Below are 13,955 nucleotides of genomic sequence, written 5' to 3'. Positions count from 1 at the left end.
AGCAGTCAAACAAGCCTTCCACATCAGCCACAGCAAACGACGAACCTCGACCTTTGACATCGAGGCAGGCAGTCATAGGAGAAGATGAGCTACCTGCCCTGATTGATGATGAGATGACACCCCCGTGTCCCACCACCACAACACCCGGGCTGCGGACAGACACTGTACCGATTCGCGGAGAATGCGGTGGTAGCCGGGAGGCGCACACTGCATCTTTAAGAAAAAAGCCGAAATAAACAAGCTAAGTAATTAGGTGCCGCCCCACACGTAATTGTCGGCCCAGATCAGTGCCGATGCAATCGGCAATCGCCTCTGATCTGCGCCGACATTTACGTGCAGAGCAGCACCTAATTAATTAGCATGTTTATTTCAGCGTTTTTCTTAAAGATGTGCTGTGAGCCTCCCGGCTACCCCTGCGTGCTTCGCGGCAATGTATTAGTCGGTGGCCTGGAGGGTGGGGGGCACTGCACCACCCCAACCTGCGGCGACTCAGTCTAACACACCATCATCAGTGTGTGTGATGTCTTCCCAATTCCCGTAAGTGATACTACACTGTACATATATTATTTCTACTTTATATAGGCTGTGTATTTTTATGTGTTATTTGGTTGATTTGGCAGCTTCATAGTTTAAAGGTTACTGGAGAGCGCATTTATGCCAACAGTGCTTGCGTGAGATTTTCGCTACGGAGATCTGTGTAGGCAACCGTTGTAGAGAAGTATTTCTACTTTATATAGACTGTGTATTTATCATATCATTCCTGCTTTTACTATCTGTTACTGTTATTTTAGGTTTTATGTGTTATTTGGCATGATTTGGTAGGTTATTTTTGGGTCTGCGAATGCTCACAAAATTTTCCCATATAAATAGTAATTACTTCTTTGCTTTACGACATTTCGGTTTACGAACCGTTTCATAGGAACGCTCTACCTTCGGGTGGCAGGGGAAACCTATATTTTCATTAGTTCATTAACTAACTAGCTCTGAGGTTTTCTCACCTCATTTGGTCATCTTTTATCCTCTTTCTGTTATCTGCACAATCCATTTTTCCAATTCGATGGCAAGGATGGCGTGTTTGTATCTGGGTTCTAATAATGGATTTTATTTTAATTCATCCTTTCATTGTTTGGGTAAAATTTTAGGCATCAGCATGGATTTTTCTAACTTCTGGTACCTCTCCTCCTCCCCCCCAGTTTTCTCTTATCCAACCAGGCTTATCGTCCCTTTTCTTTCACCTATACATTCCTCCATCGGTTCTCCTTCTTACCTCCTTCCCAATATTTAATAGTCCACTGTCCCCTCCGATCAGATTCCATCTTCCTTAGTCACTTCCACCTCAGCTTCTTGTGTCATTTCCACTCTTGGCTTCAACCACCTGCCTATCACCCCTCAGCTGAATTCACCTATAACCTGCCAGCTCTTGCTTCACCGCCTCCCCCCCCCCCCCCCATTTTACACTCTGCCCTCTTTCTTTCCAGTCCTGCTGAAGGGTCTCAGCCTGAAACGTTGACTGTTTCTTTCCCTTTCCTCTGTAGATGCTGCCTAACCCTCGAGCTTCTCCAGCATTTTCTGTGTCCATCCCGATTTCCAGCATTTCTTTGGTCCCTTTAATTTCTGGCATTTCAGTTCTGGTTTGATGTGTCCAGTAAATGAATAATTGAAAATATGTTGTGGCTGTAGAAAATTATTTGAATTTATGCCATCTTACATTCCATAGTAGAGTGACCTCAGCTCATACAGTATGGTGCAAAAGTCTGAGACACGTTAAATCAGATTAGATTCAACTTTATTGTCATTGTGCCGAGTACAGATACAAAGCCAATGAAATGTAGTTAGCATCTAACCAGAAATGCAAAGAATAGTGTTATTTACAAAATAACTGCGATTAAAAAGTAAGTGCTACAGCACACAAATATAAAAGTACTGAGACGGTACAATATGGGTGCTATACTGCTTAGTGCTGTGATGTGAGGTTCAATAGAATCAAAGCCTCAGGGAAGAAGCTCTTCCTGTGCCTGCTGGTGTGGGAGCAGAGGCTTCTGTAGTGCTTACTGGATGGGAGGAGAGTAAAACGTCCATGGTTGGGGTGAGATGCATCCTTGATAATGCTTTTCGCCCTGCTCAGGCAGCGTTTATGCTAGATGTTCTCAATGGTGGACAATTGGGTGCCGATAATCCGCTGGGCAGTTTCCATCACATGTTGGAGTGCTTTGCGGTTCGATATGGGACAATTTCCATATGACACTGAGATGCAGTTGGTGAGTATGCTGTCAATGGTATAGCGGTAAAAGTCTGTCAGTATCCTGGGACAGAGGTGAGCTTTCTTGATGCTCCACAGGAAGTAAAGGCACTATTTTACCTTTTTGATCAGGATGGAGGAGTTCAGGGACCAGGTGAGATCCTCAGAAATGTGGACACCAAGGAATTTGAAGCTTGATACATGCTCCACGACAGCTCCGTTGATGTAGATGGGGATGTGAGTGTGGCTCCTAGCATGCCTGAAGTCCACAATGATCTCCTTGGTCTTCTGGGTGTTAAGGGCCAGGTTGTTGTCAGTGCACCACGCGGCCAGGTGCTGGACCTCGTCCCTGTAGGTCGTCTCGTCATCCCCTCCGATCAGGCCAACCACTGTGGTGTTGCCTGCGAACTTGATTATGGAGTTAGAACCATGTACAGGAATGCAGTCATAGCTGAAAAGGGAGTACAGAAGAGGGCTCAGCACACAGCCTTGTGGCACACTGGTGTTCAAGGTGAGAGTGGAGGAGGGGAGGTTGTCTAACTTAACTGATTGGGGTCTGTTAGTCAGAAAGTCCAAGGTCCAATTGCAGAGGGATGAGCTGATACCAAGCTGGCGAAGTTTGGTGATCAGCTTGGAGGGGATCACAGTATTGAATGCCGAACTAAAGTCAATGAACAGCATTCTGACATAAGAGTTGGGGCTGTCCAGGTGGGTCAGGGTAGAGTGAAGTGCCGTGGAGATGGCATCCTCTGTTGACCTGTTGGTGTGATAGGCAGATTGATGGGGGTCCAGGGTAGTGGGCAGACAGGATTTCAGATGTGATAGAACCAGTCTCTCAAAGCACTTTGTAATGATGGGGGTAAGTGCAACTGGGCGGAAGTCATTCAGGCCCGTGGCAGTGGAATGCTTCGGCACTGGCACGATGGTGGCGATCTTGAAGCTTGTGGGTCGTAGGAAAGTATAGCACTGAAGTGGGCCCTTTGGCTCATCCAGTTTGTACTGAGCCATTTAAGCTACCTACTCTCATTGATCTGCACTGGGACAATAGTCTCCATATCCCCACTATCCATGTACCTATCCAAACTTCTCTTAAACATTGAAATCGAGCTTGTGTGCACCACTTACAGTGGCATCTTGTTCCACATGCTCACCACCCTCGAGATGAAGAAGTTTCCCCTCATGTTCCCCTTAAACTCTTCACCTTTCACCCTTAACCCATGATCTCTAGTTGTAGTCTCACCCAACCTCAGTGGAAAAAGCCTGCTTGCATTTATCCTATCAATACCCCTCATAATTTTGAATACCTATATCAAATCTCCTCTCAATCTCCAATGTTCCAAGGAATAAAGTCCTTATCTATTTAATCTTTCCATAAAACTTGGGTCCTCCACATTTGGTAACATCCTTGTGAATTTTCTCTGTACTCTTTCAACCATATTTACATCCTTCCTGTAGATAGCCGGCCAAAACTGCACGCAATACTCCAAATTAAGCCTCACCAGTGTCTTGTACAACTTCAGAAAAACATTCCATCTCCTGTACTGAAAACATTTGATGTATGAAGGCCAATGTGCCAAAAGCAATTTTTTTGACCGACCCTATTAACCTGTGACGCCACTTTCAATGAATTATAGACTTGTTTTCTTGGATCCCTCTTCTACTGCACTGCTCAGTGCCCTATCATTCAGTGTATTGGACCTTCCCTGGTTTATCCTGCTAAAGTGCAATATCTTGCACTTGACTGCATTAATTTCTATTTGCTCTTGATAGTCTTCCTCGCTGTCCACTACACCTCAAATCTTGGTGCCATCCTCAGATTTGCTGATCCAGTTAACCATATTATTGTTCAGTTCATTGATAAAGATAACCAGCACCAACAGAGCCAGCACGGATCCCTGTGGCACTTCACTAGTCACAGGTCTCCAGTCAGAGGGGCAATCGTGTACTACCACTCTAGCTTCTCCCACAAAACCAGTATCTAATCCAAGTTACTACATCACGGTGAATGCTGAGCGACTGAATCTTCTTGGCCGGCCTCCACGTGGGACCTTGTCAAATACCGTACTAACATCCACTGCCTTGCCTTCATTCACTTTTTTGGTAACTTCCTCAAAGACTCCATAAAATTGTTTAGATATAACCTACCAAGCATGAAACCATGGCAACTATCCTTAATCAGTCCATGTCTATCCAAATTCTCATATATCCTGTTTTTTAGAATAACTTCCAGTAACTTTCCTATGACTGATGTCAGGCCCACCGGCCTATAATTTCCTGGTTTCTTTTTAGAGCCTTTACTAGATAGTGGAACAACGTTGACTATCATCCAGTCCTCCAAAACCTCACCTGTTGCTAAGGATGATTTTAAATATCTCTGCTAAGGCCCCTGAATTTTTGCACTTGCTCCCCACAGGGTCCGAGGGAACACTTCCAGGCTCTGGGGAATTTCCACCCTAATTTGCCTCAAAGCAGCAAACACCACCTCCTCTGTAATCTGTATAGAGTCCATGGAGTTGGTGCCATTTTGTCGTACTTCTGTAGACTCTGTGCCCATCTCCTGAGTAAATACAAATGCAAAAAATCTCTCATCTCTTTTGGCTCCATACATGGATGACCATTCTGATCTTTCAGAGGACAATTTTATCCCTTGCAATCCTTTTGCTCTTAACATATCTGTAGAATCCCTTTGCATTTTCCTTCACCTTGGACAACCTCATGTGTTCTTTTAGCCCACCTAATTTTTTAAGCATTCTCTTTCAATTCTTATACTCCATAAGCACCTTATTTGTTCCTACCTGCAATACACCTTTTTTTCTCATTAACTAGGGCCTCAATATCTTTTGAAAACTGAGGTTCCCTACACCTGCTGTCTTTACCTCTTATTCTGACAGGCAAATACAAGCTTCGTGCCCTCAAAATTTCGCTTTTGGAGGCCTCCCATTTACCAAGTTTACCTTTGCCAAAAAACCGCATGTCCCAATCCACACTTGCCAGATTCTTTCAAAATTGGCCTTTCTCCAATTTAGAGTCTCAACCCGTGGACCAGACCTATCTTTTTACATTTACTTTGAAATTAATAGTGTTGTGATCACCAGATGGAAAGTGTTCACCTACACAAACTTCTGTCACTTGGTCTGTCTCGTTTCCTATTAGACATCCAGTATCATATACTCTCTTGATGGGACTTTGATGTACTGATCAAGAAAACGTTCCTGAACACGTTTGACAAACTCTATCCCATCTAGTCCTTTTACAGTATGGGAGTCCCAGTTGATATGTGCAAAGGTAAAATCACCTACTATACCAACCTTATGTTTCTTGCAACAGATTTGTTCTTCTAAATCACTTGGATTGTTGGGTGGTCTGTAATTTAGCCCCATTAATGTGGTCATACCTTTCTTATTACTCAGTTCTACCCATTAACACCTCACTACACTGAGCACTGCCGTGACATTCTCTGTGAGTAGTAGTGCCATCCCTCCCGCTCTGTCATGGTCTAAATCAATGGAACCCATGCACTGAGCTGCCAGTCTTGTCCCCCTTGCAACCAAGTCTCACTAATGGCTGCAATATCATAATTGCAAATGTTAATCTATACTGTGAGCTCATTTGCCTTTACTGCGATACTTGCATTGAAATATATGCAGCTCAGGACATTAGTTGCATCATGCTCAACTTTTCAATACTTGACTTTAACAACAACCTTTTCTGCAACCTCTCCACTATCTGTTCTGACACTCTGCTCCCCACGCTGCTGCAACTCTAGGTCAACATCCTCCCCCCACAACGTAGCTTTACCAAACCTTCCTACACTAATATTAGTCCCCCCTCCAGTTCAGGTGCAAACTGTTCCTTCTGAAAAGAGTCAAATTCTCCAAAAATCTGAAGCCCTTCCTCCTGCACCATCTCCTTAGCCATGTTTTAAACTGTATAATTTTTCTATATCTGGCCTCACTATCATGTGTATTAGGTCGCAATCCTGAGATCACAACCTTGGACATCCTGCCCTTTAACTTAGCACCTATCTGCTTGAACTCACTTTGAAGAACCTCGTCACTCTTTCTACCTATGTCATTAGTACCTACATGCACCATGACCTCTGGCTGTTCATTCTCCCACTTAAGAATACTGAGGGCTCTCTCCGAGATGTCCCTGAACCTGGCACCCGTGAGGCAACATACTATCCAGTAATATTATCCAAAGCAATAAACCTGTTGTTGAGAGGAATGACCACAGGGGTACTCTTCATTGGCTTCTTAATCCCTTTCCCCATCCAGACTTTCATTGAATTTCCTGTGCCCTGCACTTTGGGCGTAACTACCATGTCCTATCACCCCCTCAGCCTCCTAAATGATCCAGAATTCATCCAATTCCAGCTCCAACTCCTTAATGCAGGATGTTAGAAGGTGCAACTGAATATACTTATCGTAACTGTATTTGTCTGGGACACGAAGTCTCCCTGCCTTCCCACCTCCTGCAAGATGAGCATTCCACTATCCTGCCTGGCATCTCTACTGTTCCTAACTGAGCACCTATGAAGAACTAAAAGCAGTAAGCTGTGCGGGGAGAAATAAAAACTCTACCTACAGCTTTTTTTCCCTTGAAGCCTCTTCCTCGCTAAGCCTCAAAGAGCTAAAGCCTCAAAATCTCCACTCTAACTCTGTCCACTCCAATGATGGCCACTCTGAAAGGAATATGGAAAGTTTTAGGGTGCGAAAGACCTTTGCACAATACGGTATTTCAATGTGGAGTAGAGAGCAAGTTAGTAAATTTGGTGGGAGTGAAGGATGCTGGGATGGACACTGCAGGCGGGGTGTGGGACTGGTGGCAGAGAAGGAGTGCCGGGGCGGAAGATGGCGTGGGTGCAGATACACCCAGCCCTGAGACTCCAGGAAAGGTTATTTGATTTATTGATCATTATGGCATGTCTCTCAGGTGCTTCCTACCCCTTCCTCTGTGTGTGTGTGTGTGTGTGTGTGTGTGTGTGTAACAAATCAAAGGCAGTAGTGGCATGAAATGTGTTGATCTTCAGAATAGAGAAGAGGCAATGTGGCAGACAGTATTCTTGTTATTTTCTTTTCATTGATGCTTACTTCTCTGTGATAACACTTTGGTCACCCTCTCCTGCAATCTATTAAAAATTGACCTTATCATTACTAACAAGATATTTTATCTAAGTAGTAGGGTCAATGTAATATCAAATTCATGTCTGTGAATAGGGGTTTTCCTTTGCTATGTATGCTCTTTGGCTAGGAAAACAGTGCATTTCCACATGACTTAAAGTGTGATTCTTGGGAGATGTACAAGTGGGATTTCAAATGATTTTTCAACAATTCATAATTCTTTTTAAGAGTGCTATGTTTGTACCTTGTGTACAGGCACTCCTGTGCCGAGCATCACTTTATGGACATACAATCAATACATATGTATCTTGTGTATTTCTATTTATTGTTTTTTTTGTGCTGCAACAGATCCGGAGTAACAATTATTTTGTTGTTCTTTACGTTTGTGTTCTGGAAATGCCATTAAATCTTGAATCTTGAATATCATGCATGGGTATGCCCTTTATAAGAGGGGCAAGCTTTTGGCCCATAGCCAGCCTCAAGAACAGGGGACCTCTTCCCCTCTGTAACTGAAAACAAGTTGTCTTAATTGCTTCTGAGTATAAAAGAAAATCAGTTGTTTTTCTGGGTTGTGTTGTTAACTAAGCTTGTATGCTCTCTATTGTTACCCTGTGAAGCTGACAGCAACTCAAGCATATGTCAATGTGCAATTAAACATGGAAATTCAAGTTTTACTATCACTATAACTGGATTCTTTATCCTCCATTGGATAAGCCAATGTGATCTTCAGCAAATACAATCAGCAGAAAATCAGGGATTTAATTGAACTTTATCTGTTTCTGCAGAATGCTGTTTGTATGATCTACTGAAATGTTAAACCTTGTTAAGTTTCTAATGGCATTCTAAAATGTTATTGTTTATTAATTTGAAATATTTGTTTCTATCTATGGAATAACATTCCTTTAGAAAAATGGTTTGAGAATTCCATTGTCTTCAAGATAAATTGATTTTTATTCTCCACTTTCCACTTTTCTACTTCATGTAAAATAGGAAAAAGAACATTTTTAATCCCTCATTTTTAAATGAAAATTCTTCCATTTGATTGACGGATCAGATTGATTAACTTATGTCATGGCTAGACTCTAGAAAGCCAAATTACTGCACATAATATCAAAAGTGGGAAAATTGGTGCCTCAAAGCCCGCTCCCCCCTCCCCCAAGGTCAGTGGCTGTGCAAAAACCTTAAGTGTTGACCTGAAAATCCAGGCATTTGCTTCCAGTATAATCACAAATTTTAATTAAAGTATTTATTTTGAGGATTGGAGAATCTTTTATTTTCTTTAATTCTTGAATGGATTTTAAAATGGTTTGTTAATGTTTTAATTATTTTTGCATTTAATGATCAGTGGTAGGATTTAGATTCTCTGAAAAACAGTGCATTGAAATAACAGTAAGGCAAGTTCTCAATGGGTTAATTTGGTGTTTTATAGGGTTAATCTGTGCTAAATTATCAGATTATGTGATTGAGAGTGAAGACCTTGATCTTTGTTGGTAGAAAGTATTAGGTGGTGGCCGTAATACAAAGTCTCATTAAAGAAACTGTCAGGACTCGTCCACTTTGTCATCACCTGGGTTATCCTGCAAGAGGCAACTGTCGCTTCTTGTCAGTGCATTATAAAAGAGACATTTACAAATAAATGAAAAATGTCACATTTGATATCAGTCCTTAAAGCTTGTAGTGTGTCAGCTTGCCACAAATTGCCCCTGTTGCTCTATATTTCAGGTTCTGCCGTCTTCAGCAGTCAATAGTTTAGGATGGGTGGAGTCTTTTCCGATACATTAGAGGTAAGCTCTGTAAGACTTGCTTTTATTAAAAATAATAGAATTCTTTGGGCTGATGCTAACAATTTATTAGGAATACAAAATAGATTGTGTTTTGTGCACATGGTCTGGCAAAGCTAAAATCTGAAAGAAGTCACTGCATAGATAGAATTTTTTAAATGGATTAAATTCCAAGTATTTACTAAGAATTTATGAATATGAATACATTGGAATTAATTGCTTATGTTATTTTACTACGGCATTTTCTTTCCTGCTCCTTAGCCTACTAAAAAACATAGCTTCTATGGTTGCTTAGGTATTTTTCACTTTTTTGGCAATATATCTCTGATTAGTTTGAAAGGTCACTAATCTGTTAATTATACAAATAAACATTTGAAAATATTATACAGATTTGGAGAATTATTAATTTGTACCTGTAATTGTAGTAGCTTTTGGATTGCACACGTTGAGTTTTATGTATACTCAAAATGTGAAAACCATGCAGTTTTACAGAAAGTTGGGCAAATTCTCCAGCTTTTGCTTGAAAAGAATGTAATTCATCCCTTCGCATTTAAGTGGACTGTGAAAATACCATTCTTGTAAATTCATTTGTTTAATTCTTTGGGGCACTCCTCTGTTTTGTGGATGGTTGTGAAGAAAAAGAATTTCAGGATGTATATTGTATACACTTCTCTGACATGAAATGGACCTATTGAAATTGACCCTAAACCTTCCGGAATAAATAAGCCATTGATGCCAATATAGTACTGTGGTTAAAATAAAAATTAAGGCTTCCGAATTTGCTTTTCTTTAGCTGTATTCATAAAATCTTATTGTTTCTTAGGCTGAAGTTTTACTTTGAATTGTGTTAGATTTGCTTTTAGTAAAACATTAACTACCAACGTGCAATTGTTTTTACAAATTGTTTTTACTTGTGGCATGAGAAAATGAGCCACTTAATTCATCAGCAGCGTGGTTGAAGCATTGTTGGAATTAGCCAAAGAATAACAATGAACAGAACAGGGTGCAATTAAATAATACAGCAAAATGTTGCAGGTAATACGGATTTTTGGGAGGACATATTGTAGGAAAACAAACCTGAGCTGGAAGTCCTGAGGTATTCATCAAATGTAACAACATATATTTCTCTGTCTACCACTACAATGCCATTCTCCACATCAGCAGCTTCCTTCTTCACTCAAATCCATTGGAAGTAAAAATCAACCAATGTCAGTGTCCTTTCACAGGCCAATATCCATAAAAGGCTGTAAAAGTGAATTCTGTTGGCTCCATTGGACAGACCATACCATTCACAAGTCTTGCACCAGAATGTCAGAAACATTTCAAGTTTACCGTATGTCATGGGAATTGATTGCAGGGAAGACAGGAATAAATTCCAACGTTAAGTGCCGATAACATTATTTCAGTAACATACTGTAATGTTACAATGCCTGTGGTTTCAAACAGAAAAGAGATAATGAACTTCAATTATATGTGTACTTGTGGCAAATAAATTGTACCTTTTAGTAGTGGTCAGTTGATGCAAAAGACTGAATATTTATTTCTCATTCTGTAGTTTATATAATTGTGCATCAAAAGTATGTAGATATGCATCATCATTAACTGCAGTTATTAAACATAATTAATGAGATTAACCACAATGCAATTATGTTGAAGCCCCATTCTTTCCAAACCATTGTGAGATGTGTTGTACAGAATTGATTTTTTTTCTTCTCAGAGCCTAATTATATTTTAATTTAATGAAGATTTATCTCCATTTTTATATTAAGGCAGTGATTAGTAACACAGCACATCTTGTGTAAATTAATTTAGGGCCAAATTTTAGTGGGAAGTATTCAGAATATGCTTTAACATACATGATATAACACATAACTATTCAGTATTGTTATTAGATAGGATCAGAAGTAAATTGAGAATTTTGATATAAGTCCTGTTGACAATTTGTGACGGGGTCCTGAATTACCCCTATGAACTGTGCTTTTGGAAAGAGAGAGAGAGAGGTGTCCAACACAGACACCTTGTTAAAAGAGAAAGGGGAGAAGACTGCTTTGAGATGGTGTTATGGTTTTTCGGCAGCATGTTTACACTTTTGCAAGGACACTAGCAGCTTTCAAGTTCTTACAGAGAGAGAGAAGGGAGGAGCTGCTTGATGGACAGTTGGTATTCAGCACGGTGAGATAAATAGAAGGTCAGCTGTTAGACCTACAGACGCATGGTTTTGGACACTGAATGAGCTTTGTTGTGCCCACAGAAAAGGTGGGTTTGGAGGATCGATCAGGCGGATCGATCAATGGCTCTCACGGTGTGAAAAGCATGTGACTGGTGGGGAGTTATTCGTGTGTCCAACCCTCGCCTGGGATGATAATTCCACCACAGAAGAATGGTCCCCTTTGTTGTGGTCACAGTCAGTGATTTCTAAAGGATTTCGGAGGACAACGGGAAGATCGATGGCATCAGCTCACCTGAAGACTCAAATCTCTCCCTCTCTCTCTTTCCATCACTACTCAACTCAATACCATGAACTGAACTGAACTTTACTCATCACTGTAAGACTATCTATTTACCCCTAGACTTGAAGAAGCTTGGTTTTCATATTTTTCCACACTTACATATATATAATCATTGCTAACCTGTTTGATTTATCCACATTTTATTACTGTATTGCATGGTTACTAATAAATACCATTAGTTAATGGCAACACTGGACTGCAAAGTGTTTTCCATTTCTGCTGGATCTTTAAACCGTCATGGTGTACGTGACAAATTGTATAATGTAATTTGGTTGTTAATTACAACAGTTGTATTGATCTTCCAAACAATACAGCTCTGCAGCTAAATTGAAAATAAACCTTGCCCATAACTGAAGTAATAAATAATTGATGTTGGTGAAATACTATTTCTAGTAGTTGTCTTGTATCTTCTTGAAGTGGCCTTTCAAGTACACCTGTGTGTGTAGGTGGAGGCTTTGACAGTGCAGAAGTACTTCAGTATTTTAGTGGTGTTTGGGTAAATTTTGTGATCAGCTTGTCGCAGTTGACCTTGAATCCACGACTTTCAAAATCAAAGCTGTAAACTTGAACTTGGCCATGGTTAACAGCTAAGAAGAAGTTAAATTTTAAATACTGTTGCTCTGAAATTGAGTCACTGTTCAAAGCAACTATGGTTTCATGTGGAGCAACAAGCAAATCTGAAAGACCACAGCAGGTTGAGCAGTATCAACTTGCCACTCGACCTGCTGAGTTCCTTCAGCAGATTGTTTGTTGCTCTGGATTCTAGCATCTGCTGTCCCTTGGGTTCCCTGTAGTTGGATACAAAATGATTTTGAAGCAGTGGGATTCTGAGTTGCTGCAATTAGCAATGTGTGAGAAACTTTATCAAAGTGGCAAGGTAGATGTAGCATTCTGTTATTGGTCTGTGTTGGGTTAAACAAATACTTCGTTGGGATGGGAGTATAGGTTTGAATGGCATAATGCCATTTGCTCCTTACAGATGAAAATTGACACTGATGTTTTGGGGCCCCTTTGAATATTACAGAGCAAATTAAGTGGTGCCTGCTGTTATCATGGCCTGTGAACATCCTAGAAGATTTGGGCATCCTTGCAGTTCTGCAGCGGAGTTGCAGGATAAGCTACTTCTGGATGATGAAGGAATGTTGTTCCAATTCTGGTTTGCTTCTTGAGGAGCAGAGGTCCCCTCCACCTTGTTCTTGTGTCTTACAGTGAAGCAATGTAGCAATGTTCTTGTCTGAGAGCCCAAGTTGTGATAGAAGAATATGCATTCAAGTCTCTTGCTGTTGGGATTGTTAAGTATCCTACTGAAGTTCTAGAGGTGGTGAAGAATTTCATTTCCACATCCACAAACTTGGATGCATAATTTGGGAAGAGGAAGATCGACCATGGAAATGTTATAATCGTGACCATCTTCAAAAAAAAGACAATACCGGCTGGTAACTACACTGGGTGTTCCTGATTTCTGTCACAGGGAAAGTCATCTCCAGGGTCCTCCTCATCCTTCCTGAATCAAAGTGTGGATTCTGTCCATCAAGAGGCAGAGTGGACATGATCTTCAACATGTGCCAACTACAATAAAAAAAATGCCAGGAGCAGCACTAGTTATTGTACGTGTACAGTACTGTACTTTTTCAACCTTTCTAAAGCTTTCTGCCCCATTAACTGAGATGGACTGCAGACGGTTCTCTATAAATACAGTTGACCACTGAAAATTATCTCGAGCAATGAAGTATTTTAAATTTTGGACAGTACTTTGTACAATTTGGTGTGCAGTTTAGAATCAACAAGAGAACACTCAAGATTGGCCCTTGTCTTTTATAATGATACAGGGTTAGTTAGTGATCTCAGAAAAGTATCCCCTGCAGAAAATCAAACATTTAAAAGTTCCTAATCACCATTCCAGCACAGCTAATTGAAGCCAGTTGTACCAGTTATCCAAGTGCAGATGTCCTTTGGTACTTTAGTGAAGTGTTAGGTTAAATTTTGTGATCAGCTTACTGCAGGTGGCCTTGAATGCCTGACTTTTAGAATCAAAGGTGTAAACTTGAATTTAGCTATGTTTAGCAGCTAAAGTAAGTTAAATTTTAAGTGTGTTGCTCTGAAATTGAATCCCTGTTCAAAGCCACTATGGTTTCATGTGGAGCAACAAACAAACTGCTGAAGGACCTCAGCAGGGTTGAGCAACATCAACATTAACCAATTTTCAATTGTTACCAGTTTTTTTTTTTTTTTTACCAACTATCCAAAATGAAAGGTCCACATAAAATCTCATAGCCACATTCTAGAGGATAGGTCGCAAATC

The 13,955-nt window shown here is 40.6% G+C and overlaps 1 protein-coding gene across 7 annotated transcripts in view; it reads left to right on the top strand.

Annotated features, from left to right (window-relative positions):
- LOC140196330 (inactive N-acetylated-alpha-linked acidic dipeptidase-like protein 2) overlaps nucleotides 1-13,955 on the top strand; it is a 993,804-nt gene that overhangs the window by 34,626 nt on the left and 945,223 nt on the right. For 5 of the 7 annotated variants that reach the window (XM_072255335.1, XM_072255333.1, XM_072255334.1 and 2 more), the window contains exon 2: nucleotides 9,085-9,146. The exons of the other annotated variants lie outside the window; for them this stretch is intronic. The gene's annotated coding sequence lies outside the window, so the exon portion shown is untranslated. The remainder of the gene's footprint in view (nucleotides 1-9,084; nucleotides 9,147-13,955) is intronic. 7 annotated transcript variants of the gene reach the window in all.

Source organism: Mobula birostris, chromosome 4, assembly GCF_030028105.1.
Source record: "Mobula birostris isolate sMobBir1 chromosome 4, sMobBir1.hap1, whole genome shotgun sequence".
Lineage (NCBI taxonomy): Eukaryota > Metazoa > Chordata > Chondrichthyes > Myliobatiformes > Myliobatidae > Mobula > Mobula birostris.
This window is presented reverse-complemented; position numbering and strand designations above follow the sequence as displayed.